The sequence below is a fragment of the Ambystoma mexicanum genome, chromosome 3p, assembly GCF_040938575.1.
Source record: "Ambystoma mexicanum isolate Mex_15411 chromosome 3p, UKY_AmexF1_1, whole genome shotgun sequence".
In the NCBI taxonomy this organism is placed as follows: Eukaryota; Metazoa; Chordata; class Amphibia; order Caudata; family Ambystomatidae; genus Ambystoma; species Ambystoma mexicanum.
This window is the reverse complement of record NC_090925.1, coordinates 85,018,217-85,045,309: the sequence shown is the minus strand read 5'-3', so window position 1 is coordinate 85,045,309 and position 27,093 is coordinate 85,018,217.

Sequence of the window (27,093 nt, the reverse complement as noted above, 5' to 3'; positions counted from 1 at the left end):
GGGATGGGAGAAGCATTTTCGAACCCAGAACCGGTGCCTATAATTCCATAACAAAGAATCCTTGGCATAACTACTCTACAGACTTTAGAAGATATTCATTTAAAAATCCAACAACTTTTCTATTCAGCAACCCTGTAGGACTGGGTGAAAAAGGTCCAAGATTATTCAGTCATCAATGACTTACCTTACTATCAAGGGCGTCTATTTCTACCACACAAAGAACTACAAGAACTAGAAATCTCCAATTACCATGATGCTCTGATGGAAGGACACCCAGGTATTGCAAAGACTGAAGCTAAAATTAAGAGACAATTCTGGTGGCCCACCTGGCAAAAAGACGTAAAGTCATTTGTGCTGTCTTGTGGTATATGCACCCAAAACAAAAGTCAGCAGAAAAAAACAGCCCGTCTTTTACAACCTTTGGATATTCCACCCACACCCTGGCACACTTTATCTTTAGACTTTATTAGAGATCTACCTCCATGTAATTGGTTTAACACCATTCTAGTTATTGTTGATCTTTTTTCCAAGATGTCCCACTTTATTCCTTTAAAGGGATTACCTTCCGCTTCAATTTTGGCCAAGGAATTTCTCGAAAACATTATTCGAATACATGTATTTTCTTCCGTATTGGTCTCTGACCGAGGTAGTCAATTCATTTCGCAATTTTGGAAGAAATGTTGTCAATTGGCGCAAATCGACGTGAGGTTATCTACCAGTCACCATCCCCAGACGGATGGTCAGATGGAGAGGACCAACCAAACTCTTGAACAATACCTACATTGCATGCTACATCAGACCGAAAGCAATTGGAAGGATATTTTATGGATTGCTGAATACGCATACAATAACTCAGTACATTCAGGAACCGGACAAAGCCCCTTTTATACCATATATGCACATCATCCTCGAACCTCATAACTCGATTCGTCCCAGCACTTTGAAATGCCTGCAGTGACCAATCTGCACTCTACTATTACACCAGCCTTTAAGGAGGCAACCGAACATTTGAAACAAGCAAAAGACAAATACAAGAAAAATGCTGATCAACATAGAAGTGACACTCCCCAATACCAGATTGGAGATCAAGTTTGGCTGGCTACAAAACACATACTTCTAAAAGGAACTCAAACTTTTAATCCTAGATATTTGGGACATTACACCATTAAAGCTATTATCAACCCGGTGGCCGTCAAATTAGAATTACCCTCTAATATGCGGATCCATCCTGTCTTTGATGTTTCATTTCTAAAACCAGTTCAACCCGGAACAAGATTAACCAAACCACCTGACCCCATCCTGATAGATGGAGAACCTGAATTTAAGGTAAAAAATATCCTGACCAGACTCTAAGATGGTTGAATCAAAACTTTTTTATTTAATCGATTGGAAGGGTAACGGACCACAAGAAAGGTCATGGGAACCCAGTGACCACGTTCATGCACCTCGGTTGGTGAAGAGATTCCATCGGAACTTCCCAGACAAACCAGTGCCCAGGGGAAGAACAACCTTAGGAGGGGCCTTGGGGGGGAGTGCTGTCATGATGTCTACCCCCGGGCATCTGGACCAGGCCCATCAGCCCTGGAAGCAGGCATCCAGACATTTATTAAAACCTCAGCGGCCCCGGCTAGGGGCTATCTGGGTTCAGTCCTGGCGCCTTAGGCGCCAGGCTCATAGTCATCACTTACCTCAGGCAGACCATGCTGCAAATGAATCCAGGCCAACGTGAAGCCTTCAAGGGACTATTTTTCTACAGGGACTATTTTTTACTCTGGTGTGGTTCTAGGGACTTCTTACCTGGGACTACTTTTGCGGGTATTTAAACCAGCCCGACCAGCAACACACGCTTCGCGTTATTCTGCATTCTGCAGCGTAACGCTCACCGTGCCTGCAAGCTAGCATCCAGTCTTCTGCCATGCCCGCCTCGAATCCGGAGCTCCTAGAAAAAGGGGAAAGAAGGAGAAAAGGTTAGATCACGGACATTATTTTAATTCCTTACCTGATTCTGGATCTTGCACGACTCAGAGCCTGAAAGGAGATTACTTCAGCACGCGTTGCATCGCCAGCTGCAGCGCCGCGCCATACTCACCAGTCCACAGCATATTTCCACTTGGCGCTGCCTCCATCATTTTCTTGGGCGAACTCCAATACCTGGGGGAAAACAAAGGAATAACTAGGTGAGCCTAGAGAGCTGACAAATACAATCACTTTTACCACCAGGCGTACCTGATTTACCACCGGAGGCATTACCCTTCATTACGCCACATCTTCTTTTGCCGCAAAGGGAGAGAAAACAACAAGTTGAGCTCACGCAACTTTTACCGGACAGTGTTGGGTAATACAGACTCTTACCTGAACGCCATCAGCAGCCTCCAGACAATAATTTTTAGCTGCAAATCAACAAGGGGATGCAAGAGTGAACATCGGACATATTGAACTCTTTGAACTTTATAAACTCCGGAGTCAATATTCCTCCGGAACTCCAGTACCCCAAACCAGTGAAGTAACTGGTATCTACGCGCCCCTGCATGCCACGCAGGATGGAGAGCTCATCATTTAAAAACATAAGGTGAGGATACTAATTGGGAATATCGGAGGTGACTAGTGGGGAGAGCGAGAACAGTGGGGAGGGACCATCACTCAAATCCACAGGGCTAAATCCCTTTCTCCACTTGCAGGAGAATACTTCTACGGGTCAAGCAGACGAGATTAGGCGGGCCAGTCCAGACGGTCATCTCTGCACTACGCTTCACATTGGTGGAGACCGCAGCTGTCCGGGTCCAATCGACGCCCCTGTGGGAACCAGGTGAGCTTAACACACCCTGGCCGTAACCGTCCGAAGGGGTATAACCTCAGGGTACCTGATGGCATGATCTACCAAAACTAGGATGAACCGATGTCCACCCGACGTGGGAGGGTCAAGGGGACTGACGATGCCGATGCCAACCCTCTCAAACGGTGTGCCCACCACTGGCAACGGTTGCAGTGGGATGATGACTCTGCCTCCAGTCTTGCCAGACAGCGGACAAGTTGGGCAGGTCCTGCAGTGGGACTCCACTTCTACTCCCATCCGTGGCCAGTAGAAATGGGCAGAGAGCCTCTGCTTAGTCTTCTTGGTACAAAGATGACCAGCCAAGGGCACCTCATGCGCCAACTGCAGCAGGAAGGGCCGGAAAACCTGGGGTACCACCAACTTCTTGAGGGCACCAGGTTCAGGCTTAGTGGGCTCACTAACAAGGAGCTCACCCTCCCAATAAATCCGAAATGTCCTAGGCACTTCTCCCTGTGCCTGGGACAGGGCCTGTGTCCTCAGACCCTCGAGAGAGTGGCACTCTCTCTGTCCCTTACATAAATCCGCCCGAGAGGTTCCCCCTTCAGCCAACAAGCATTGAAGGTCGGGATGATCCTCCAGGTTAAGAGCCTCTCCCACAGAAAGTCTTCTGGCTCGTCTCCCACAGAAGTTGAGATGGGATTTACCACTGGACCCAGCCCATCCAGAGCATGGATCCCAATGGGTGCTGTCAGAACAGTGGGAGGAGTAGGGGCTCCCTCCACAGAGGCGGCCTGCTTACTCCTCCGTTTCTTTCGTGCCTTGGGTTTCCCCGTTGGCAAGGGTACCTGGCTGGCAGCCGGACCCTCTGTGACCTGCGATCGGGTGACTGCCATGGCAGCCATGGGTAGACCATCCCTGATCATCCCCAATTCGACCAAATCGTTTCCCAACAAAATATTCGCAGGTACATTGTCCTGAACCAGCTCCGGAAGCTTTGCTGTCTTGTTGCCAATCGTAATGTTGACTAAGGCTACAGGCGATAATTTGGGAGGCCCACTAGCTAACCTGGTAGTTCTCAGAGGAGCACCTACATAGTCCTCTGGCTTGAGTAGGGCCCTGTCCACCACTGTCATGCTTGCCCCAGTGTCTCTCAAACCAGTAGAAGGCTGGCCATTCAAGAGGGCACTTCTCAAAAACCTACGAGTGTTTTGCAGGATAGTTGCCAGCACTTCTGCGTACTGGTCCCAGGCCCCAAGAGACACTAAGAAAAACTCTACGCGAGCACCGAAGGTGATCCTAGTAGAGGAGGGGAGGACGGTGGCCTCCACCTCAGGTACGGAGTAGGGATAGGTCAGGCTGACAGCCTGGACTCCAAGTGCCTTACCCTTACACTTGGGGTCACCCCTTCGGTGATCCAGAGCCCCACAATCCCAGCATGTGCCGGGCATGCGGGGTACGGTACTGGAACCACTGGGACCCTGCTTTGCAGCAGGCGGACCACTACTCTTACTCCCACCCACAACAGACTTATCCCCACTAGGTTTTTGGGTCTTCGGACAGGAAGGTTTTGGTTTACCCAACTGTCATTGCTTTTGGGACTCCTCAGCTTCCTGAGAGACCCCTTTTTCCTTGTCCTTGTCCTTCCCACTGGAGTCCTTAGGGGACACCTGGTGGGAGACCCACTTGTCAGCCAACCTAGCCAGCTTAAAGGGGTCCAAAAAGTTCTGGTCAGCAATATACTGACACAGCTCTGGCGAACAGGCTTCGGAAAAATGCTAAAAAAACAAGAGGTGAGACAATTTAACAAACGTTTTCACTTTGTAACCATCAATCCACCCGATCATGTTCATATGCGCCGCACTCACACAGTCAACCCAAGACACATTCTCTCATTTCTTAAAATCCCTGAACCTTTAAGATATTGGGTAGGCGTTTTGCCAAACTTGGCTCATAAGGCAGACTTCATGCACTCATACTGACCCCTTTCTTCCACACTCAGTTTCAGAATACAGTCATATCCAGTTTGAGGCACTCTGCTTAACAAACACTTAGCCCAATCTCTCTTATCAACATTGTGAATTGCACAAGCCATCTCAAACGCTTCAATCCATTGGAGGATATTAGAACCCTCTGCATACACACAAACCAAATCTTTCATAAACTTGGTTGCTGGGGACCTGACACTCTCAACTGGTTTTGCTGAAGTCTCCACTCGAGCTTTCTCTAGCTGGATTCGCTGACATTCAGTGTCCTTGTCTTTGAGTTCAAGATCCCTATTTTGAGTTCCACTTGCTGTGCCAACTCCTCCTTCTTAAATTCAGCATCTAGTTCCAACTTGCGATATTCAAAGGCTAACTTCATCCTCAATAACTCAAGCTCTAAAGAACTGCTGGGGTTCGGAACAGAGTCCTCATTGGTTGCATCCCCCCCTTCAAGAGTTTCACAATCAATCTGGTAGTCCACCAGGGCAGCTATTAGCTCAGCCCTAGACTTATCCACAAAGTCTAATTCCCTGGCTTCACAAGCACTCTGGAGAGCCTCTAAGCTCATCCGAGTCAATTTACCATTCGCAATAGATTCCATTGCTTGTAATGCAGTTATCTTGTACACGACTAAACCTTAATTTAACAAAGTGCAGATATCCTTGTAAGTGGCACGGTTATACACTGAATCTTAAAACCATAAACATCCCACCGCTGCCACCAGCTGTAAAGAGCGGAGGGGGGTCTGCACTTCCGATCTCTATATGGTAGAGGGGAGGCACAGAGACCCCTGCCATGATTCTCTATTACAGTAGCAATGGATGAGCAATCAAGGCCTAGCTTCTCGGGAGGTGATGCGAGCTGGTTCTTAAGTACAGTGTAGTCCCCGAGCACCCACAAAGGAATGGCCACACACTGTATCAGTTAAAACACAGTCTTTATATAATTAATATTTATGGTCATATACACAATCACGATAACTCACTTTGTACTCCGAAAATCAATAATGGCAAATATGTACAATTCTAAAGTGGTACCACTAACGCTATTAGATCTTATTCAAGTGCATACGGTCAGAATGACACACAGCTCAAAATAAAGAGGAAACCAGCAGTAGAGAGAGGAAGGAAAGCAAGAGGGTTGAGCAATTGGCAGAATACTGGTAACTACTGTTAAACACAGCTCTGTGTGGAGATCCCCCCACCTGGGCAACCTGTAGAAGAAAGATACAAGCCCAGTCCATATATTGTTCAACCTTAAACTTCCCAATAGTTCTGCAACCCCAAAGTACCTTGGTGTGTTGTAGCGTTCCGCTTTGGGGAAAGTGTCAACTCTTCTTGAGTGTTCTCCCTTTCAGGCAGGAGTCACGGGTCGTCGAACGTCTGACGGAGAACAGGTCGAGCTACGACGGTGAAGTGGCCGCATCATTCCTAGCGGTGCTCATTGATGGGGAAGCGTAAACGTCCTGCAAGGAAGAGGCCTCAGTGTCGATAGTTCTAGACCGCAAAGAGTTGAAGAACTGTGGCCCCGCAACGGTGTTGAGTCATCTGCGTCTCTGTGGTTTTTGGGTGGCGGGAAACCCACCGGTGGATGCTCCTGGTTGCGTCGACGGTCAGGCCTTCTCCAGCAGGACACAGCGGCGACGTCCTTGGATCAATTAAGTTTCTTAGCAACAGGAGCACGGCGGCTCCAGTCGGCGATGGTGGAGTTCCGCAGCAGTCCCCGTATCAGGTCGGCAGCCTGTCGAAGGTCTGTCTACCAGGGACCTTAGGCAAAGATCAGCTGTGCACGATGGTCCCTCGTAGCTCGGGAAGACGGCGCCTTACCAGGTCCTCTCTGGGTCAGTTCTTGAAGCACAGCAGCTTTCAGATTGCGAAGGAGAGCAACAGCAATTCTTCTCGTCCAGTAGGGCTCAAGGTTAAGCTTCACTCCAGTTACTCGTCGTAATGGACTTCAGCTTCTGAACACGATTCCTAGCAGTGAGAGGTCCCCAGATATACTGTTGATCTCCCATTCATTCCGCTGGGTCATACTCAAGCATCCAATCACAACTACGGGCATTCATGCAGGCAGGCAGCCAATCAGGCATACGAGGTATTCAGGCCATTCACTTCTCTGCAGACACTCACAAGTTATGTGTATTGGGACAAGTACCGAGCCATTCAACACTCCAAGCTGCATTCATACCGGTTTCGGGCAGGGCTGTCTCAACCATTGTGTCAAACACTAGATACTGGACAGTCAGAACATAGAATGTATATTCGTCACACACTCCATTCACCCAGGTCCCACCCACAGGCGGACCCACAACATACGGTTGTTGGGAAGGCTCCAGCCAGTCTGGTCGGCACTTCCCGACACTACCATATATGGAACTTCCACCCAACAGCCAGTCAGGGGGAAGGGACAGAGGCAGGGCTTCCCGGGACTTCGGGAAGATCAGGGTAACAGGTGATGGAAGGCAAGAGGCCATGGGGGCCATTTTGTCTCCATCAGGAATCTACCGATTCCAATGACAGGGCCTGGGCATCCCAAAATGGAAGACACACAGGGCACCAGTCATTTCAGCACAGATCTGCCACCAGCCCATACCCTGCTCTGTGGGTCAAACACAGGTGCCCAAAAACATACAGTAGGGGCACAGGGTTGTACTCCTACCCATGGGTGCCATAAGGGTATCCCATGGGTCCGTTCACCAAACCAAAAGAGAGAGAGCTGCACCGCCAGGAGTCCCACATGAACTCCTGCACAGAAAACACGACAGAACACACGATAAAAAGCAGCAAAGGACAAGGATACGGAGGCCCTGTCCCTCCGATGCATTTCCAGCATCACAATGATCACTGGCCATTGTGAAAGCAATGTGTAGAGGACTATGCCATTTCCACTGAGTAGCATCGAGAAAGATAGTCTATGCAGGTAGAACGCTTTCCATTTGTCCATTTGTCCAAGTCTAGGCTAAATCAGTGTCTCCATGGCCCTTCTCGTTGAGGCACTTGAAGTCATACACATCCAGTGGCAAAGACCACCCTGGTGCCCTCTATTACACAGTGGCTCTGTGTTGGAATAGGTAGAAGAGAATGGGTGGTTGTGTTTGGCAGCGCAAGAGAAGGAATAATAATTTGCATTAAAGTCACCAGCGGTTATCACCTTTTTTACCTGGCCATAGGTGCAATCACTGTTGCAATAACTTTTCAATCACATGTTGAGAATTACCACTGGCTTTCCCTTCCGAGGATCCGTACAGGTTGATAATCAAGCACTAATTTTCAGGAAATGAAGGATTATCAAGTACAGCAGACAGAACCTGAGGAAAAGTGGGGCCCACCGTGAATTACTTTAAAGAGAATACTGATCTGGCCCCAATAGCCAGCCCCTGCCATCGGGCAACCCCTCTCCTTAGAGAATGCACATCGACAAAGCACACTATATCCGTTGATCATAAAGCTGCCAGTAACCCAGGATTCCTGTAACAAAAAAATATTGCTGAATAACAAGTAAGAACACCCCAGTGGATTTGACAAGAAGGAACTATAGCCTAAGGTGTTCCAGGAAAGTCAATGGATTTGTTTCCTAGTCTCTGAGTTTCTGAGTGTTAGGCAGAATTATTTGCAGTCCCCTTTGGGAACACCACACACAATTAGGACTACAAGTGAGAGTACAGATTCACCTTTGGTACCAGCCTTTACTACACAGTAAAGTGGTAGCGATGGCTGAGCAGCCAGACTTATCTCAAGAGTAAAGTGAGCAGTATCAATAGTTACACAAAGGACAGCAATTACTATGATTCAAACAAACACTGACTCAAGGTTTCTGTGTAAAAGAATATACATTTATTTACACATCAGTTATTAAACATGTCACTATTATCAAGCAGTTTAGAAATCAGGTTACTAATACACTACACCACACCCAATAGATTCTGGACAAGTTAGGCTCAAAATGAAGTGTGAGCAAAATGACACTCCAGTAATTCAAAAGGGAGGGAAAGACAAAGATAGACAGAAGTTGAGCAGCACCAACAAGTAAGTAAGCAGGGTAATCTAGAAAAAGGAACTACAGTGAGGAAATCAAATCAAGAGGCCAGGTCCAAAGTCAATGGACCGAAGTCTTTGCAGATGAACAAAGTTGGTCAGACGAAAAGTTACTTTAAAGAATGGAGAAGGACAAGCCCTCGGATTGGCGAAAGATTTCACACACTTTCACAGCAGCTGGACGAAACAAACAACCGGGTTAGCACAGTACCTGTAGAGCAGAAGAATTCTGTAGCTGAGGCAGACGTTCCTGGCAGGTCCTGTAGGCTCACGGTTCCTGAAGCGACTGTCGGACTGACAAGAAGGAGGAAGACTGACGGGTCCTGCTCTGCCCAGGGAAGAAAACAGCAGCAGAGCAAAGCCCCAAATAAAAGGTGCGCTCCTTAAAACGCAAGCAAGGTCCGTTCCTCCTGGCTCACCGGTTCACTCTAGCTCTGTACAGCAAATTCTACCAGAGAAGGGAGGCCTGGCGAGCAGTTTGGCGAACTGGTTGTTCCCACCAGTTCAAGGGGAGAAGATTCCTTGCAGATCTTCCCTATCGTCGAAGTTTGGAGATTTGGACCCAGAGCAGGGCTTCACCGGGAAGTTCAGTCGTGGTAGAGGTCCTCTTCTGTTAGCTTCTCTTCGGTTCTCTCGATCCAGTGGCGACTCTGTCTTTCCAGCCCCAGAGACCTGCTTTTTATGCAGTTTTCCCCCATTCACACAGCCTGGCTGTCAATCACACAGCAGGGTGGCTGTCCCGCCGGGACAGTCACCACAGCCAATCACATCAGAGTGTGACATGGGTCTCCAATGAGACCCTGTGCAGGGCTGCTAAACCCCTCCCTCACATCCTGTCCCCTCCAGACATACAGGCGCTTAAGGAGGGCTTCTGTGTAGAAGCCTGCAAAAGGACGGTGAACAAAGGAACCAAACCTGGTTTGGCTCACAGAGTAAAACACGAGAAAGACCTTTACAAAAAGAAATGGCAAATTAACCCAGCTGAGACCGTATAAAAACGTATATGGTCCAGTGAGTTTAAGTTTGAGGCTATCAAGATAGCCTAAAACAATACCTAGGCTATATAAAATAACCTCAGTAGGAAAAATAAGGTAGATACCACTGCCACCAGCCAAGTCTTAATGAAAAGGGAACAAAACAAAGTTCCATGAGAGACAGGCAAAAAGGGATAACTATTAACCCTTTCCAGTACTCTATGTAAGATAGTTTGTACTTGGTCTGTGGTTTTAAAAAGACTAATAAAGTCAATGGCAACTTTACATGTTCAGGGAGACAGTAGCCAGTCCCAGAAAATTGAGTTTTCTTTGGGAAGTCGAAAAGACAACCCTGTGTCACTGAACTGAAGGTGCTGTGTAACACACAGTTAAAAGATGATGCCTATGGAGTAGGTGAGGCTCCACAGTCTATGAACACAAAACATGTTAAACACACACAGGAAAACACAGTTAAGAGTGGGAAAAAAGGCTCACACTCTTACCAGGTGAAAAAAATAAATCCTAGAAATCCAGCAAAGCTGCTGAGCGACTCAGTAGGTAAGGGAAATTAGCCATTCTGGAGAATTCTCCCTAAAACTGAGTTTCAATGATGGGTGATCCCCAGATAGTACGGGATCCATTGAAAAAAAAATATACCTTGCATGGGCCCAGTATTTTACCGATTTTGGGTGGAAAACAAACTGTCTCTTGTGGTGCAATGGGCATTCAGATTCAGTTGTCCCTCCAATCCGACAGCAGGAATCGGATCGATCGCAGATGGTAAACTTTCCAAACGCTGCTTGCTGCATATAGTTAGTTGAAAGCCTAGCAACATCAAATCAGGTAAAGAGGTCAACCACAATGGGAGAGACAAATTCAATGACCACCCAATTTGACTGTCTGTCGGCCTTTCGCAGCTCAAATTGCAAAATGTCATCCAAACCAATAACAGGGTATTTTCAAAACAATTCCAGGAGGTAACTTCGATTGATAAAAGGGCTAATTGCCAGCTGACACATTTCTTCAATCTTAGCCCATTTGCCTACCGCCACCGAAGGCGGATTTCAGATCGGACTGAGGCTTAAACAAGGAGCCTGGAGCCATGACTTTGCATGCATATGATCAATCATTGGGCCATGATAAGACCAAAGTTCTAGGCTGACAAATTGCTGGCTAAGAAAGGGCACACATGTGGGAAACAAGGATGAGCCTACACTACTGGATTATTAATTTGTACTACCTCAGGTGCAGGTCACTGTGGCCAGATGCCAGTGGGTGGTTTCATAGCCCTCATAACAATAGTTTGCCCAGAGCCTGACCGTTTGCCAAGCCTTAAGGATGTGTATTTTCCAATATGATGTCAGGTATCCATTAATCCATAGGGCCTCGCAGTGACACCTGCCACATAGCTCCATCAGAAAGTGTCAGGGTAATGGTGGAGTTTCCTGACCTTGGAGATTGATTTTTCATGGCACACTGGCACTTTCCAGATAAATGTGTGTCGTTTGCAAAAGAGACTGATTTGCAAAATACCTGGGAACTCCCATGTGCCAATAATGGTCTGTTTCTGCGGCACGGTTTACCGCATGCTATGCGGACCGGTGACGCTGCAGTGATTGAGGTGATTTCGTCCCCCCCCACCGCTAGCACAGAAAGAACTGAAAAATCTGCGCTATCCACCTCGACGAAGATGGTGGTAGAATGGTCATCAACTTTGAGATTAGGTAATCCAGTCATGTTGTCATTTTCTCTCATGTAAGGTGCTGACTGGGCCGACGAGCAAAGTAGGTCGAGGTCACTGTGCGGTGGTGGCTGGGGTGGAAGCTGAGTTTCTACTTTCATTGTACAGGAAGGTGGCACTGCGTCCCCAAAACAATTGCTCAAAATAACGCCCACAACCATTGCAAGTATTATTTTAATGTCCATTTGGTCTCTGGACATTTTTTAGCAGAGCTCAAACAGGGCATCCACAGTATTGGATAAGGCACTTAATGATACATGGGGCAAGGAGGTCTCATGATAGGTGGCCCGAGAAGAAAATGACGAGGAGCCGTCATCGCTGTCATCACTGTTACTATCCAACGACACCTGGGGGGAGACAATTCTTTCCATGTCTGCGGTCGCTGAAATATTTCTGCCTATAATGTCAAAATAGGTGGAGAAATTATTTGCCCCCTCCACTCGACCCATAGAATTTCTACGGCACCCAAGACACATCTTCAACAGGAGTTGTTTTATCAATTGACAGAGATGAGCTTGGGACATTGACGCAGCAAACGATGAGGCCACGATGAGGCGAAGATGGCCAACCAGGCAAAGGAGCATCTTCAAGCACTTGAATTTGATTAGCATTACCAAAGAAGTCTGTGATTTTAGGCTGACCTCTAGGGTACAATCAGGTTTGTCGTTCCTGGATCACAGGGCCCCACATTGCTGGTGGCTGCTGATAGACTTGGCTGCACGAATGATTGCCTGAACATGCTGAGTTGCTTCTAAGCTCATAGACCTGGGACTTGGCTGATTACTTGGCGATTTCAAAAATGAAAAGTAAAATATACTCACTGCAGTGGCCACCCCTCACTCCACCTCGAGGCCTTAAGGCAGTAAGGTACTCTACTGGCACTCACCACCACGCACGCTGATGCATGTCAGATGCTCTATCAGTGTACAGGAAGGCAGCAGTTTGGAGCACAGGGCAGCACAAAAGCCCAAAGCAGTGGGTAGATGAGCTGACAATCCGGGAATGATGTTAAAGTTGCAGCAAAGAAGGCAATACACCAGAAAAGTTCCAATTAAGCATGCAGCCTTACAAGAGAGACAGTGCAGGTCCAGGCAGTAAGCAGTCTCCTGACACTCACTGACACCATGAGCACTGTTCAGACATCTAGACACATTCTAGCTGTTTCAGGACGTTTTTGCAGATGTCTGGTCGGCCTGGATCATCTGGCGATTCTGATAGAGTGATTGTGGTGAATAGTGTTAAACAATCCTACTCTCTGAGTAAATGAAACAATATCAAGCAAGGGTAGTACGAGGGGGTCTGGGTAGACCCATGCCTATTCCCATGTTTCGGGATAATTTGATTGTGGTGTATTTGAACATGTATCCCTGTCGCTCAATTGGTAACCTGGGATAAGATGGCTGGCTAAGATGTTGTCAAGGAATCAGTTTATAGGTCCAGGTTACCATGTTCCTTATGTCCTCGATAAATCTGAACATCTTCTATTGTGTGTTGTACTTGCTCTATTGTTTTTGGGTAGTGGAATTTCTAAACATTTAATACCTACAAATGCAAAAATTGTCAGCAAGAGGCGTGTTTATCTGCATGTTTTCTCTTGAGTTTTTTAATAGTTTTATCAGGACCAGCTTGTCAAGGGTGGCAGTTATCCATTTGAGGAGTTGTTGGAATCCTTCATCCAGTTGTGCAGGCACCAGGTTGATTTCTCCAGCTCAGTGGTAATCACGGATTTGAGCAGTACCCCTGGTGTCATGCTTCTTTATGCTCTTTTAGCCACGGGGTTGTTTTTGGTATGTTTGGGTACTGTAATAGCAGTACAAGTGTCATCATAGCTATTGCAAGGTTGTCTCCTCATAGGACTAGTGGTGACAGCTATTGGTGTGATCTTTTCCCTGTAGTATACTCCATCCAAATTGTGTTCTGCTGTGTTGGTGGGTCCTTTCTCTAGTTACATAAGACTTAGAGAGTTTAAGTTTCCAGATGGGTCCTGGCTGCTGAGTTAAATTTCATGTTCAGCAAGAGTGTGACATTTCCCATAAATGTCAAATAAAAGGTCCATAGAAAGGCCTACCCTTTGATTGGTGAATTTGTACTTGAACTCCACCATGCAGACTTAGAAACAAGCTTTTGAAAAGTGATGTGTCACTGTGGTCTACCCGCTTATACATCCTGTTCAGTGGCATTGTGAAGACTAGGTTGCTCCAACATAGCTGGAATAAAGCCATTATTATCCCTATTTATATAACAGGGAATTGATTGCACTCTGCCAACTAACAGATTAAATAAGAGGCAGACATGATTTATAATGGGTATGAATACACTGACAAATGGCTATCTGGTCAATGGCCTTCTTCAGGAAATCTGCTATGGCAAAGGTGCCTCAGTTTATATTGCGGCCATAGATTTCTCACAGGTATTTGACACCGTAAACTGTGTCCACCTGTGGGATACAGTTAAATCTTGGAAAATACCTGAATATTTGCTGGCGATTCTGATCCTAATACATGATAGAACGACAATACAGGTGAAATTGAATAGAGAGGACTTACTGTCAGAGCCCTTACCTACCTCGAGGGATCTCGGACAAGGATGCGTGTTAGCTCCCTGTCTTTTCAACCTCTCCTTGTCTCATCATTTCCTGTATCCTGTGGCCGTTGCACACCCTAAGATCGGAAATTTGGTGACAATCTGGTTGTCATATGCAGACAACATTATTTTGCTGGACATAACACAGAAGGGTCTCCAGCGCTGAATCGATGCAATGATAGTCGATGCGAATGTAAATTACTAAACTATAAACACCTTGAAGACTAACATCATTTACTTGACCAAGGGCCAAATGAAACCATGTGCTTATACATGGAGGATTGAAGGCATGGCTATTGACCAATTGCCCAAAGTTAAAATCTAGGAATAATGATAGATTCTCATTTCAATAGATGAGCGCTTTTTCAGCTAATTAAACGTGAGGCGACCCAATGCTCAGCACAATTGAAGAGGATCAGTAAGCGTTACTGTCGATTCACTATTCAACCATTCATTGAGTACTACAGACTCAAGATTGTCCCTTTGATATTGTACGGGCTAGAGGTAAATCATCTCTCCAGAGAAGCGGACTGGGACAGCACTGAGTCTTTGACCTAGAAGAGAGCCCTAGGGTTGCCTGTGTGTTTCCCGATAGTGGCTTTGAGTTTTGGATTTGCACTGGTTTCACTACCTAGGTGGTTTCGCTGCAAAATCTTATCTTTTAAAACAAAATTACTTGATCACCCCAAAGGTTTGCAGAATCCATATTGGAGGAGTGTAATGTACTTGTAATAATTCTGACCAGCAAAGGTTATTTTGCTCTTAACTGGACACAAAAAATCTAAAAAATGCAAACATATGGGTTATGTAGAATCTTATAAATAATGGATAAACCATTGGATTGTTTGCCAAGGTATCTGTTCCGATTTACCAACCCATACTGGAGGTTGCAGTTTCTCTATTTTAGGTTAAACTTTACAGTGACCAAAGAGATTACGGATATTCGTTCCAATAAGGATGTGAAACTTAATTCATTCTCATTGTGCAAATAGGCTAACATGCTACATACTAGAGAGCACATTATGTTGGCTAATCCTACTCTTTGGAATATAAGAATTTAGATTTTTAGCACTGATCAGGCTGAAAATGTGATGTTCCAATTTCTAGTTTGGGATGGTCTAATGTATGAACATTTATCCTGGTGACTAAGTTTATTCTTGATTACTGGTCTCATGTATTTATTTATTGAGAATATGTAAGGTGCCACACACAGTGAACGTGAGTTAAGGGTGTGCAACGTGTAGTAAAGAAAAAATGTGAATAGGGAAAGGGCAAGGTGGCGGGGTACATACATTTAATCATTCACAGTGGAAACATTTCGGTCTACAGTGTTTGTAACGAAATTAAAATAATGGCAAACTTTTTCAGTGAAACATAAATAATGACACGAAAATGTCAATTTCTTTATAGAAGTATATGTGGGGGGTGGGGTAAGGATTAAAAAGTGTTGGTGGGGATCATGAAGCAGGGAAAACAGGGAGTCTGGGGGGACAAAGCAAAATAAAAAAAGAGAAAAGAATTTGACATGTTTTCGTTATTTTAGAGTCACAATTATCTCAAGTGTTCCATATAATTTCAATTGCATTTAAGGTGATTCATGAGAGTATACATGTCCAAAATAAGAAGTCATGGATCAGATCAAAGATAAAGCTTCTTTTGTAGGCTCTATTCTCGATGCCCTTTTGTATTTGAAGAATGTCTGTCCTTCCCTTTGTTTCGACGGGAGGCAGTTCCAAATTGAAGTGTGTTGGGTGACAGCTGCTTTCCACCGATTTTAGATGTTCTGCATGATATGTTTCACTTTTCCAGCTGAATACGATTGTATTGCTCTTTCTGGTCTGTCACAAAATTATTCAGGTTGAGTAGACCCATTTTCCCAAAAAGACTTGTGAGGCATGATTGAATTGTTCTGTTGAAATTGTTGCTGAATGTGAATGCTGGCAAGCTGAAAATACTTCTTGCAGGTCTGCTCTGGACCATTTGTAGTAGCATGAGCATGTGTTTAGGTAGGCCTAGGTAAAGAACATTGCAGTAGTCCAGAATATTCTAAGCTAGTACTTGTACTAGTTCGGTTTTGTGAGCCATGGCTAAAATGGGTATGATTTTTTTCAGTAGTTACATTTAAGGGTGGGCACCGTGAGTGAGTGTAAAGACTGGAGGGGGGTCTGTACTTCTGCGCTCTTAATGGTAGAGGAGAGGCACAGAGGACCCCAGCCAAGATTCTCTATTACGTAGCAATGGACGAGCAATCAAGGCCTAGCTTCTCAGGAGGTGAAGCAGGCTGGTTCTTAAGTACAGTGTAGTCCCCAAGCCCCCACAAAGGAATGTCCACACACTGTATTTGTTAAAACACAGTCTTTATATAATTAAGTTCAAGGTTATATACAATCACAATAACTCACTTTGTGCTTAGTTAATCTATAATGGCAAACATATACAGTTCTAAGTGGTACCACAATTATTATCATATCTCATTAAAGTGCATCCACTATACTCTGGTTAAATATCACACAGATCACTTAATAAAGGCAACCAACAATAGACATAGGAGAAAAGCAGTTGGTTAGAACAATTAGCAGACTACTGGCCCCTACCAATAGACACAGTTCTGTGTGGAGATCCCCCCACCTGGGCAACCTGTAAAGTAAAGATATATCACAAGCCCAGTCCATATATTGTTCTAGAAGTCATATTACCTTCTAAAATAGTTCTACAACCCCAATGTACCTGGAATAGCAGAGTTTGTCGCTGGGTCGTCGACGCATCCTTCTTGAGCAGCTCCCTTTAAGGCAGGAGCCATGGATCGTCAAGATCCCATGAGGAAAAGGGTTGAATGACGACGGTGAGGTGGCAGCTTCATTCCTAGCGGTGCTCATCGATGACGGAGCGTTGGCGTCCTGCAAGGAAGAGGCGTGCGGGGCACCTCAGTGATGATAGTTCAGGACCGCAAAGAGTTTGAAGAACTGTGGCCCAGCAAGGGCGTTGAGTCGTTGGCGTCTCTGTGGTCTTCAGGTGGCGGGAAACCCACCGGCGGATGCTCCTCAGCGCGTCGGCGGCCTCGACTTTTTCCAGCGGGACAAATCGGTCGACGGTGCAGGCGAGAGCGTCCTTGGAACAAATGTTACTTAGGCAAAGGGAGCACGGCGGCTCCGGACGGCGGCGGCAGTCGGCAACGGTGATGGACAACAGTGTCCGGGCGCTTATCCTTGTGATTCTGCGGCGGTCCCCGTCTCTGGTCGGCAGCCTGTCGTAGGTCTGTCTACCAGGGAGCTTTGGCAAAGATCAGCTGGTGCACGATGGTCCTCGTAGTTCGGGAAGAGGGCGCCTAACCAGGTCCTCTCTGGGTCAGTCCTTGAAGACACAGCAGCTTTCAGATCGACGATGTAGAGCAGCAGCAAGACTTTTCTTCCAGCAGGTCTTCAAGGTTAAGCTTCAGTTTCAACTTCAGTTTCTCTTCAGCTTCTGAACACGAATTCTAGCAGTGAGAGGCCCCCAGATATACTAGTTGATCTCCCATTCATTCTGCTGGGTCACACTCAGACAACCAATCGGTCAGAAGGGCATTCATGCAGGCAGGCAGCCAATCAGGTGCATAGAGCATTCAGGCCATTCATTTTGCTCCAGACACTCACAACAAGTTATGTGTATTGGGACAAGTACCCAGCCATTCAACACTCCACACTGCATTCATACCAGTTTTCCGGCAGGGCTGTCTCAGTCATTGTGTCAAACACCAGAAACCAGATATCCACAACAAGAAGTGCATATTGGTCAAACACTCCATTCACCCAGGTCCCGCCCACAGGGTGTACCCACAACATACAGTCACTGGGAAGGCTCCAGTCAGTCTGGCCTGGACTTCACAACAACACCATATATGGAACTTCCACCCAACAGCCAGTCAGGTGGAAGGGACAGAGTCAGGACTTCCCAGGACTTTGGGAAACAAGGTAACAGGCAATAGAAAGCAAGAGGCCACAGGGGCCATTTTGTTTCCAATTAGGAATGAACTGATTCCAATGGCAGGGCCTGGGTATCCCAAAATGGAGGATACTCAGAGCACCTGTCAAATTCAGCATACAGCTGCCACCAGCCCATACCCTTCTCTGTGGGCCACACACAGGTGCCCAAAAACATACACTAGGGACACAGGGTTGTACCCCTACCCATGGGTGCCATAAGGGTATCCCATGGGTCTGTACACCAAACCAAAAGAGAGTTGCACTGCCAGGAGTCCCACATGAACTCCTGCGTGGGAAACACGACAGAACACACGATAAAAAGCAGTAAAGGACAAGGATACAGAGGCCCTGTCCCTCTGATGCATTTCTAGCATCACAGTGAGCACATTCAATTGTTCTCAAATAAAATGCCTAGGTGTATGTATTTGGCCACTGTTGTAGGGGTTTACCAAATGGGTGTAGCCTTTTCAATGGGATGTGTTGTGTGGGAATAGGGACCGGATGGATTATCACTGTTTTAGACGCATTGAACAGCATGGGTATTTAAATATCATTTTTGGAAGTTGATGATGTATTCTGGTTGGTTGTTTTTGGCAACAATGGAAAAGGTTTGAATGTCATATGCTTAGATGAACAAGGGTCACTTCTGTCCCCCTTCTTAAATATCAGAATTAGCAATGATTGCTTCCAGGAAAAGGGGGTAGGTCCCTGTGACTTATTAATGGGCAAAAGGACTAGACGTATAGGAAACTGTCTTCTTTTTAATTTGAAAGGCATATTTGTATCAGATGGAATGATCGCTACGCACAGTATAAGAACAGTATTTTAGTTTAAAACATTGATTACACGGGCCTCTTTGATGTCTCATTGTAGACGCGCAATTGTCAACCTTGTTCCATTGCAGAGTACCTGTGATGACATATGATTGCGTAGTAGCACAATTACAGCACCTACTTTCAGTTTTAGTGCTTGCAGAGGCATTCGTCCTACAGCATTTTGCTCTTTAGAGACTGAAACGTTGAACCAGTAATTAACTGTTCATTGACCCTGGAACCATAGTGCCCTATGTGAAGAGATGTGGGATTAGAAAGAAGTAACTTGAAATTATTCTGAAAGTTTGCGATAGTGGAAGGTGAAGGTGACCGCGTAGAACCTTGCTCATTCTGTTTGCAGTTGTTGAAGTGGAACGGCACACAGAGGTGCACTTTGCCATTTGGAAAACCGAGGGCACCCTTACACTGATAAATTGCATTAGCTGAGCATGGACACATATATAAGTGTTTTATATCTCAGTAATGTATGATTTCCAACAAATGTCATCTACTTTAAATGATGTTTTGGAATTCACTAATCTTTTTAACATTGATTTTAGTAGACTGTCAAGACATCATTGTTCCCGATTTGCAAACACAGTTCAATTAATCTGCAAGCTGTGAGCATGACCGTTCCTTTTGGGGCCTCTTAGCTGCGTGATGAAGATTCGACTGGGTAGCGTTCTTCTTATATTTTTTCTTAATTCGCCGTCAACTTTATCTTGTGGCATATGTAACCTGCCGTCTCTCTAAATATTTGATGATTTTACTAAGGTCAAGTAATGTTGCGCAGCCAGGATCCAGTGTATCTAATTCCCAACCACTTAACATTCAACAAGAAAACATAGTGTATGTGGTTGGAAGAGAAAGTTGCACCAGTTTGTACTGTATCACTAGAAAAAAGTTAATCCGGCCACAAGTCACGTAAGGTACCTGTGTATGTGGCTAGTACAGAAATAAACAGCAACAATATTATTTCTGGATGTTCATTCCATTACATGAAGCACACTCATTTTTCTTCTCACGTTATTTCTTGTTCATGTTCATGTTAATAGCACACATAAATTCCAAATCATAAATAACCAGAGCGTGTCCTTAAGCCTTCCCAATCTTCTTTAAAAAAAAACGCCTAGAGCTGAATAAAACTGAATCCCTCCACACGTGTGAGTTGAAAATGGGGTCATTTGTATTTGTGGTTTATGTTTTCATGATGTGCCATCCAGTAGTTGCATTAAATGAAGTAGTGCATATTTATTGTATATTTTACATCCTAGCATGCTAATGTTTTGCATGCCAGGTGGCGGGGCGACATCTGTGTACACACACACAAAACTTCAGGTAACATGGCAAATCAAAACAGAAATGGGGGAAAACCTTTGAATTACTCATAACCACTGGAAATTCCTCTAGGCAGATTTACATTCTATTGTTTCCAGATGATACCCCACATATTGGCTGCCTAGACATTATGAAGGGTCAGCAAGACTATAGCTCCCCCACCCTCTACTGTTGGATGCTCTTTTCACACTTATAATGGAGGAAAGTCAGAAATGCCTGCCATGTACCTGAGTGAAGGGAAACCAGCCACAGCTCAGAGGTGCTGTTGCTCTTCTACCAGTCTCAATGTGCCCTTCATCCAGTGCTCACTGTCCTAAAGCAAAACCATAATCACATACACAGTTGCATTCAATACTGATGGTGAGCTGCCACTTCATTTTGTACATTTGCATAATTACTAATTCAGAAGTCAGCCCAAAGCAGAAGTGAGCTCCCGTTTTGAAGAGAGACCCGGCCTTGCATGGTCCATTGTACATGCATGCTAGGGAACAGAAACTGTCAAAGGGAAGCCACATTTCCCTGTGACAGTTTAAGCTCCCCCAGGAGTGCTCCCCCAGCGGAGGGAGCGATCATTGTTTACACTTAGCTGGCTCAACTTCCCCATAATGGGCATTGGTATTGGCGGTCTTGCACCCTCAACCATCTTGTATGAACCACCACGGCAATTTGGAGAGAATCACTACCCAAATATAGAAATATGATAATGCAGATTCAAAATATTTATCAGTGTTTTCGGTGTTTCCAAAAATTATTGTCCTTTACTTAAAACATTTCAAAAAGCACATTTGTCCAGCTACCTTAGTCAAGGTATCTGTTTCAGCAATAAGACTACTCACTTTGTGTGTTGGTTTATTTTCAGCTTATCTTCAAATCCAAATCTACAGTCGCTGAATTTATCATCGAATGGAAGCAGAAAATCAAAGTTCAGTTAATGATATCCTGATTGTTGGCTTTTCAGATCTTCCACACCTCCAAGCTCCACTCTTCAGTGTGTTTTTAGTGCTTTACCTGCTTACTCTCAGTGGAAACCTTCTTATTGTGGCAACAGTTGCCTGTAACTCACAGCTACACACCCCAATGTACTTCTTTGTTACTATGTTGTCACTAATTGACATCACATACACTTCAGTTATTCTCCCTGCAATGCTAGCACACTTCTTTCTAAAGAACTCACATGTTTCTCTCACAAAGTGCCTCCTCCAGATGAATTTTTTTGTTGCCATGGCAGCTGCAGAGGTTGTTTTACTCACAGTGATGGCTTATGACCGGTATGTGGCCATCTGTAATCCTTTACATTACCTTCACATCATGAATAAAGATGTGTGTATATGGCTGACTGTAGGAAGCTGGCTTGTCGGTCTCATGGCTGCTTTACCATTCACTATAGTCGCATCTGGGTTCTCCTTCTGTGGCTCCCACACTATCAACCACTTCTTCTGTGATGTGACAGCACTGATGAAGATCACATGTACCAGCACTCACATGATTGAAATATTGACCTACGCTATTGGAGCTTCACTGACACTGGGGTCGTTTCTTTTGATCATCATATCGTATGTCAATATTATAACTTCTATTCTGAAAATCAAGGCAGAGGGAGGGAGTGGAAAGGCCTTCTCGACCTGTGCCTCCCACCTGACTGTAGTTGTTGTTTTCTATGCATCACTCTCTGCTACATATGTTCGCCCAAAATCAGCCATGGGGGACAGCAAGATCACCTCCTTGGCCTACATCATTATTGGTCCTCTGTGTAACCCCATTATATACAGTCTGAAGAACAGAGAGTTTAAAAATGCCCTGAGGAAGAAAAATAATAAACCATAGTCTACGGGAATTAACAATAAATTCCACCAAAAATTGAGCAATTGACCCCAACATGTTGGGGAATTACCACTCGGGCATGTAAGTCAGACCAGGGCATTACCTGACGTGTGATGCCCACACATGGAAGGGTTTATCGCTAGTAGCATCCCAACATGCTTTACAGGAGTTCTAATAGTTTTTCTTAAAGTTGTAAATGGTATGGTTGCAATTTCTCAACTGAAAATAATACAAAACAAGATGGTCGCCTTGGATAAGAGAGAAGGGAACTACAAGAAGTTAATTCACCCTTTCCATGGCAGCCATTGCAGCCATTGCTGCAGGAGGAAAGCGTCAGAACACTGAGAGTTCCAGGAGCTGACAAGGCATGAGGCAGCTGTTGGTAAGTGGGTCAAAAGAAGTGAGTGAATTGCGAGAGGAGCAAGGGAGGTGGGAATTGGGATTGGGGGAGGAAGAAGGTACAGGAGTACTTACCTGCTTCCTGGCATGCACAATGGTGGCATCCCGCTTCTGAGGAAGCTCAGAACGTGGCATTACCATGAAGTTAAGTCCCTGCAAAGCTCCCAGATTCAATGGGAGGCCCTGTAAGCACCCCTCCAGGATGCTAATGTGGAAAATAAAATGTGAGTTGCACTGAAAATTGTTACTGTCATTCCACTATTGAAATTGCTCCCAGTCTTTCTGCTGAATCATTCAATCTTTGCCTATTGCCCCCAACAGGTAACTTTCATTGCAGAATAAGATTTACCCACCAGTATGGAACAGGAGTTATACTGTATTTATGATGTTGTTGCATTTATTGAACTGGTGAGTTTGAATTGGTTATGCAAGTATGACTTCATCACACTACTAGTTCATATTTTAATCATTACAAGAGACGTATGAATAATGTGAAAGCTGTATTCCTGTCATTGTTATAGCAGCATGAATGGGATCATCATTTTCAGATTCTCCTTAACATATCCCACTCTCCTATGTAGGACTTTCATGAATCGCCTCTAAAGGATATTGGAAAAAGTATACCATGTCCTTACCCAACAGGCTGATGCACCATCCACACTAAGAACTAGACCATCCACTGTAACATGACTTCAAGGAGTCCAGTCAAAGATATTGAAAGCTTCATCTCAACTTCTAGGGTCTTAGGGATGTCACTTTGACTTACCAGAACCAGAACCACAGGTCTTCTAGCGCTTCCAAACAGGGTTAAAAAAGACTCACTCAAGTGCTCCTCTGAATAAAAGTAACTTATAATCCCACAAAAGTCCACAGTCTGCATAATATAATGTACTGTACTCTAAATCAATTACGCATAGAGCACTCTGCCAGTTTGGTGGACTTGTTGTGCATGGCCCTGCAACAAAAGTGGGAGGGGATGGTTAGTAGCAAAGAGAGAGAGGCAGATGCAAACCCTGTGGTGTTAATGCTTTCAAGCTGGAAGTACCCTGGTCTGGTGTGTGTGTGCTGTTATAGGTGGGTAGTGGCCAACAGATCCTTGAGTGTGCCTCGTCCATAAGAGAGAGCCCAAGCTGTATCCCTTGGAGTTAGTGCTGCGAGGACCAAGCTAGTCGCTTACATGCATGGGTGTGATAAGGCTAGAGAAGTGAGCAGTGGTATTGCTCAGTTAGTGTGTTGTCCTGCTGTTGTGTGATGGCTCATTGAGTGAGTATTCAAAAGTTGAGAGAGATGAATGGTGGAGTGAGTGAGAGGGAGCAAAGCTCTCCTGACAAGCCTTTCCGCTAAATCGTCCCAGTGCTTCAGCACACACACCTCCACTGTCCTAGGCACACTGTGCCTGCCCATAGTCTCAGCTGCAGCTCTCCGTAGTGGCGCGAAACACATCACGTTCGTACAAAGTAGAGTTTCCGCGTGTCGGAAACCACAACTCCCAGGAGCCTCCAGCAGCGCACATGCGCTCTTGATATAACACCCTTTCTTCCCCACCAAGCTGAATCACTCCATTTTGCCTCCTGCACACCAGCCTCTACTAAGGCCCCGGTTTTTTCCTGGCATCCCGCTACCCAATGCACACCCTGCCATTACAGCACATCCTATCTGCAACATACTCCATGTGAATTGACTCCTAGCGCCTTGATACCACCTCACTCCCTTGCCCAAAGTGCCCATCTGCACATTCCCCCAGAACTACCTCCACCATCCAGTGTCCTCTATCTCCCACCACCACCTACCAGTCTATCTGCACCACTTGCAGATCATCAACACTCACAGACTAAGCACGCCCCACCTCAAACCTCCCCCATCAGTCTCCACTCCAGAAACACAAGACTTAGTCAATGCGCATACCTTTGTTATCACTACCAGCCTTCAGATTACTCACACAAACCTACAAGCAACCTTAGCCTCACCTCTCCAAAACCCTCAAGGCTATGAAATCCTTATAACTTGATCCCTCCCTCCAAACCACCATCAACCTACTCCTCCTCTATCACTCCCCTCCTCAAGCCCAACACCAAATTGATTCTCCTAGGAGATTGCAATCTAGGCTTCAACGCCCCCTTCAACCATAAGGCATCCACCCTCACAGCCACCTTTGAAGAGATGAACTTCACCCAGCTTGCCCTCTCCCCCACCCATGGAAAAGGAATAATTCTTGACTGGATACTCCCACACAACTCTCCTCTCCAAGTCTCCTACCCTCCCCCTCTCCCTTGGTCTGATCATCTACTTATCCCTTTCATTGTCACCACCATCACCACAAACTTCCCTACTACCAGCGAACCCCTTTGCATCACCGCCAGACACACCTGCAAGCTCACAGTGGAGCTATATCCCCCTCACACCTAGCCTCCCTCAAACCCACCCCTAAAAACTACCCGCCAGAAGTCATTCTCGCATCCTACAACTTGGCTCTGCTCAATACTCTGGACAAACATGCCCCCCCCCCAAAACCACCTTACGCAAAAAAAACTTCTGAAAATTGGTTCACCAATGACCTGGACTCCCTCTGGAAAAAGAAACCAGCCCTCAAACACCTCTGGACAAAAAAAACCCTGTTACTAACAAAGCAGTCTTCCAATGCTCTTCAGACTCTTACAAAACAGCCATCATTAATATTAATGCCAACATCTTTAACGCCAGAATCTCCAATTCTAGTTCCAACATCAAAGAACTCTTCAGAATCCTTAGAGAGCTTGAATCCCCAGGACCACCGTCTGACAACTTTCAGAAAAATAAAACATGGTGCACACTCATCCAATCCTCCCTTGACACCAAAACACATTCATTAAGGGAAGAAGGCATACAGAAAAAAACCCTCCTATCATTGCTGTCTCCCCTCCCCCTGGCCAGCACCTCCACCACTGCAATCCCACCACCCAAATTTCAATTCTCTGCTGTCTCCCCTTCAGAAGTCTGCACCACCATCCAGCACTTCAAAACCTCTATCTGTGTTGGCGACACCTGTCCAGCCCACATTGTCAAAATGTGCGTAGAACCCATGGCCCCCACCATAGCAAGCTTCATCAACACCTGCTTTGAGTCCAACTCCATTCCCTCTGCCATCAAAGAAGCATGGGTCACTCCACTCCTTGAAAAACCCTCTCTAGACTCCACCGTCCCTACCAACTAATGCCCCATCACCACTGTGCCCTACCTCCTCGAAATCCTGGATCACACTGCATACTCGCAACTGCAATTACACCTCGAAAACCATAACTTAATAGGCACCCGTCAATCAGGTTTTAGATCAAGACACAGAAATGAAACGGCCCTCCTTGACCTCCAGATCCAGCTTGACCACATCAGGGACAACAGTGAGCTTGCTATCCTTCTACTCTTAGACCTCTCTGCAGCCTGGTAGATCATGAAATCCTTTGCAAACATATCACCAACACTTTCCACCTCGCCCCTAAAGCCAACCTCTGGATTTAATATTTTCTTCCCGGCCAAACTACCAGGGTATTTGCAGGGCCTGAGTCAGCTGAACCCATTCCTGTGTCCTACGGTGTCCCACAGGGCTCATGCCTCTCCCCCACCCTTTACAGTATGTACACCAAACCACACACAACATTCCTCATACTAAATTTGCTGAAAATACACAAGGTCCTCTACAAAGTCTCCGGCACTCATGACATTGGGCCACATTACGAGTTTGGAGGCAGCCATGGAGCTATTAGCTCCATGGCTGCCTCCAAACCGGGCTCCTTCACCGGGTTCCTGCAATGGGGACTTACCGGGTCATTCCGACATTTGAGGACCCGGTAAGTCCTCCTTGCAGGAACCATTCTCTATTCCCATTTGAGCCCCCATAGGGCTCAATGGGAATGGGGAGGGAGGTAACAACGGGCACATTACAAGTGTCCCTTTGTTGCCTCCCTCTTCCCCTCGCGGGACCCGGAAAAGATGTCTGGTTCTACCAGACTTCTGATCTGGGTCCCGCAAAGGGAACCTCGTAATACGCGCTCCCGTAATGAAGGGGATCGCTCCCGTACCGGCCCCCTTCATTACGGGAGCGCAAGCCTCGTAATGAGGCCCATTGACTCCACACGCATCATGTCTTCAGCATCATACAAGCCTGGATGGCCACCCATCTTCTCTGCCTGAATGACGTAAAAACAGAACTCCTCATTGTAGGTTCCCCACATTGGGCCTCATTCCAAGGTTGGTGCTAGTCATGGCGCTCTTAGCTCCATGACTAGCACCAATACCGGTACCGTGTCCGCCCTCGTACAATGGGGACTTACCGGTCTAGTCTGACCTTTGCGGGACCGGTAAGTCCCCATTCAAAAAGCTATTCCCCATTCCCATTTCAGCCCCCCTGGGGCTCAATGGGAAGGGGGAAGGCGCTAATAACGGTACCGCAAATTGCGGTACTGTTATTAGCTCTGAAGTCCCTTTGAGCGTCCCGGCCATAACGCCTGGTTTTACGCCTGGTTTTACCAGGCGTTAAGGGCGGGGCCGCAAAGGGACCTCAGAATAGGGCGCAAAGGAATTACCGGCACTGGGGTCCTTACCAGTGCCCGTAATCCCTTTGCGCCCACCTCGGAATGAGGCCCATTGACTCACACATCTCAGCCCTGCCTTTTCCTCCTTTTGCATAGTTGGCAATACCAT